Raw genomic sequence first — 4,119 nt, 5'->3', positions numbered from 1 at the left:
AGGAAGGACAGAACAGCGTTATCCTACACTCATGTACAATATTTCTTGCCTAAGGATGTTAGTTTTAGATATTAAACTCAAGTGTGCACACACATACAGAGACATACACACTTTCATTTTAATGTCATAGAAAATCAGAAATAACATGTAAGAAAATTAATATGTACTTCAACCTTTATTAAAACATCTAAGTATAATTTTTACATTTGTTACTGTCAATTCAAACATTAAAAGGTGAACTTTTAACAAATTAAGGTAAAGGATGAGCTAAAGTGTTTTTGAAGACAGGAGTCTTTTTGTGGCTATCTCTCTCTCTCGGTGTTCCTTGCACAATCATGGAGGTGCTGAACCAGTCGATCATATTCCTTGTCAATGTTGTCGTTGTCAATGCATTTATTCCCATGTTGCCACAATAGTGCCAAAGAGTTCCCAGCTGCTGGTCGTTCTGGGAGTTTTCTTCTTAAATTTTGCAGCCCTTTCTCCCTGCTCCATGAAGTAGAATTTTGCACAAAAGAGATGGTGGTCTGATTCCTTTTGAAATTTTGGGACAACAGCGACATTGGTCAGGCAAAACCATCGATTGAATATGATGTGGTCAATTTCATTGTGGAACCGTCCACCAGGAGACTCCTATGTCCAACGTTTAGATTCAACCTTCTGGAACTACGAGTTAACATGGATGGTCTTGGTCCACATGATAAACTCAGACAGTCTCTCACCCTGTTTGTTCCATCCTAGGCCATGAGTCCCGATGTGGAGTTCTTCAGCTGATCCTCTCAGTCCTATCTTGTCATTAAAATCACTGACAATGATCTTGTGTGGTCTTCATTATAGAAGTTCTCCAGCTCCATGTAGAACTTCTCAATTTCTCCTTCCTCATAATTGGATGTTGGTGCTTAGACAATGAAGAGAGAAACTACCGGCAGTGAGCCACATTTATTCATGTGTAATCATCTGATTAGGTTTGTTAGTCATTCGAATGAATCAATGCTCATGGCCAAGTTCCTGTTGACAAGGACACCAACACCAACGATACCTCTTTTGTCACTTGTTCTGAGGAACAGTTCTTCTCCAGTGTCAAAAATGGCACGATATGGTTGATGCCTGCCTTCTCATCTCGTTCAGACCACTGATGAAGTACTTGATCTTTCACACTTACACCATCAGGTTCTCAATGGATGCATCTGATGACAGAATTGAAAGTCATTTTTGTCCTTCTTCAAGCCTAGTTCGCCCTTGAGATTTTATCAGCCTCTCCTTCCTCATCCTTCTTAACACTGCTGTATTGGTGGCTCTTAATGGGTCTGGGGAATGAGACCCATTATATTTACTGGTTTTGGCATATCGAATACACCACGAAAAGTTTGCCAGGTTCTGCCATGTGAGCGGGATACTCTCAGTAGCTTGCCAGGCTCTCTGAGAGATATAGAGGCTTTTACGGCGGTCTGTAATTGCCCTTGCAGGTGTTCCCATGGTTAAAACTGTATTTGAACCCTATAAAATATGGTGCAGTAATCTTGGAACATGGGTATTAAGTTTCTTATGATGAGTCACATGGCTGCTTCGTGGCTGCATGGTCCAGAAAGCATCCTGGAACATGGCTGGGGCTGGATAGTGGAGGTAGTGGAGGTCTGCCAATGAGGTATTTATCTGGTACCGGTAGGGTGGGTCTTCTGTGTGTAATCCCTGGGTGGCCAGAGGTTGGTGGAAGCAGACAGGGCAGGGTAGGGTGGGGCTTCTGGTTTTAATCCCTTGGTCACCAGAGATTAGTGGGAGCAGGCAGAGGATCTCTGTCCCTGGGTCCCATTGAGCCTGGAGTCCAAGGTCACAGAATTCTGCTTACCTGGTTATGTTGGGCTTCATTCATGCAAGAGTCTTGACCCGAGAGTCCGGAAAGCATCCTGGAGTTTGGTGGCAGCTGGGTAGTGGAGGTAGTGGAGATATCACTCTTGAGATCATTCGCCAATGTGGATTGGTGCAAGCCTCAGGCAACTGCAAGTGAATGTCCGAGCTCGCAAAGCAGTGCAGAGAAGCGATAAAGGAAGAAATCAAAGAGAGAAGAGCAGTGCTGGCAGACGCCGCAGAAGCCAGGAAAAGCATTTGCAATGCCCACCTGTCCTTCTCCAACTACAAGACCAAGATGACTGCCCTCAGACCTGATGGATCTATCACATCTCCCAGAAGGGAAATAGAGAAGATTATCCATGACTTCAACTCATATTTCTTTGATAGCCACGTCCACCTGCCCACATACCAAATTCCACAGGATGGATATGTCATTCCCAACATTCTCCCTTCCGAAATCCGACACGCCATTTTGTCAGTAAAGATGCAAATAGCACCGAGTCCAGACATGGTCAAACCCGAACACCTGAAGAGCCTGCCATCAGTTCTCATCAATACACTGGTTCGTCTCTTCACAGTCTACCTGTCTGAATGCAAGATACTGTCCCAATGGAAAACCAGCAGGACTGTACTACTATACAAGAAGGGAGACATCCATGACATTGGCAGCTATCGCCCAAGCTGCCCGTTGTCTGTCGTCTACAAGCTGTTCACTTGAGTCATCCTGAATAGGATTAGCAGAAAACTAGATGAAGAACAATCATGCGAGCAAGCCGGCTTCTGAAAAGGATTCAGCATGATCAACCAAATCCACATGGTAACCAAGCTGATTGAGGTTTCTCGGGAGTTTAAGATGCCGCTCTTTCTGATGGTCATTGATTTAAAGAAGGCCTTTGATTCTGTTGAGACTGAAGCAGTCATCAAAGCCTTAGCCAAACAGGGCGTTCAATCTCAATACATCAGGATCCTCCATGAGCTGTATAACTGATTCACTACCAGGATCTCACCATTCTACAAGGAAGTGATCATCTATGTAAAGCGAGGAGTTCAGCAGGGTGATACCATTTCACTGAAACTCTTCAGTGCCACCCTCAAGAACATAAAGCGACAACTGGACTGTGAAGGAATGGGAATGAAGATAGACGGTTGGCAACTCCACTACCTTCGTTTCACTGATGACATCTTTCTAATAACACCAAACATTAGCCAAGTGGCACAAATGCTGGCCGACATCAACTCTGAGTGTGGAAAGGTCGGACTCCAGCTGAATCTCATGAAGGCAATCTTTATGAGAAAAGCTTTCGTTCCTGACATTCCATTTGCTCTCAACAGAAAGAACATCTCCGAGTGCAAAAGTTATGTGTACCTAGTTCGAGAAGTCAACATGTCGAATGACCTGGCACCTGAGTTGCACATAAGGAAGAGAGCATCTTGGAACACCTTCAAGAGTGTTGAAGAAATAGCTACGAGGACAAAGAATCTCTGGCTCCGGAGAGGAATCAAAGATCTAACTTGGAGTATCACACTTCACTCAAGTGAGACAAAGAATCCGGAGTTCTGACCTCCATCGATGATCAAGAATCAGGGATGCTGTCTCATCTGCCAAGTCATCGAAAATCAGATGGGGGGAACACGTAGTGAGATTTAGAGACAACCACTGGACTAGAGTCATTATCAACCGGATTCCATCAGATGTCAAAATATCATGTGATCGCCCACTGACGAGATGGTCAGACTTCTTTGTCAAGACTCTGAATGATCATTTTGAGGCTCTTCGTGTTCCTAGAATGAGCAGACACCTTTGGGCTACACTAGCATGCAACTGGGATGAATGGAGACATTATGGCACCCGCTCAAGCAAATCGATGAATGACGGGATGTTAACTGGTCAAGTGAAGGTAAAGGATAAAGGATGTTTAGGAAATAAAGAATGTTAAATTCCTAAAGAATGCTATCCTGTGTGCTCGCTTCAGCAGCACATATACTAAAATTGGAATGATACAGAGATTAGCATGTCCCCTGCACAAGGATGACATGCAAATTCGTGAAGTGTTCCATATTTTTCGTGATCCCTATTAGGATACCCATGACATTCTTCAAAGAAATGGAGCAAACACTCCTGAAATTTATATGGAACAATAAGCCCCCACTCCCAATAGCTAAAGCAATTCTTGGGAAAAAGAAAATGGGAGGAATCAACCTCCCTAACTTCAAACTCTACTACGAAGCAGTAATAAAACAGCATGGTACTGAAACAAAGGCAGAACAGCAGAC

General features: G+C 43.8%; 1 non-coding gene across 1 annotated transcript; it reads left to right on the top strand.

Annotated features, from left to right (window-relative positions):
- Positions 1–3,805: 3,805 nt before the first annotated feature.
- LOC130043126 (U6 spliceosomal RNA) lies at positions 3,806–3,909 on the top strand. Its single transcript, XR_008795321.1, has one exon. It is a non-coding gene; the product is annotated as a U6 spliceosomal RNA (small nuclear RNA).
- The last annotated feature ends 210 nt before the right edge of the window (positions 3,910–4,119 follow it).

This window comes from Sorex fumeus, unplaced genomic scaffold (genome assembly GCF_029834395.1).
Source record: "Sorex fumeus unplaced genomic scaffold, SorFum_2.1 ptg000111l, whole genome shotgun sequence".
In the NCBI taxonomy this organism is placed as follows: Eukaryota; Metazoa; Chordata; class Mammalia; order Eulipotyphla; family Soricidae; genus Sorex; species Sorex fumeus.
This window is presented reverse-complemented; position numbering and strand designations above follow the sequence as displayed.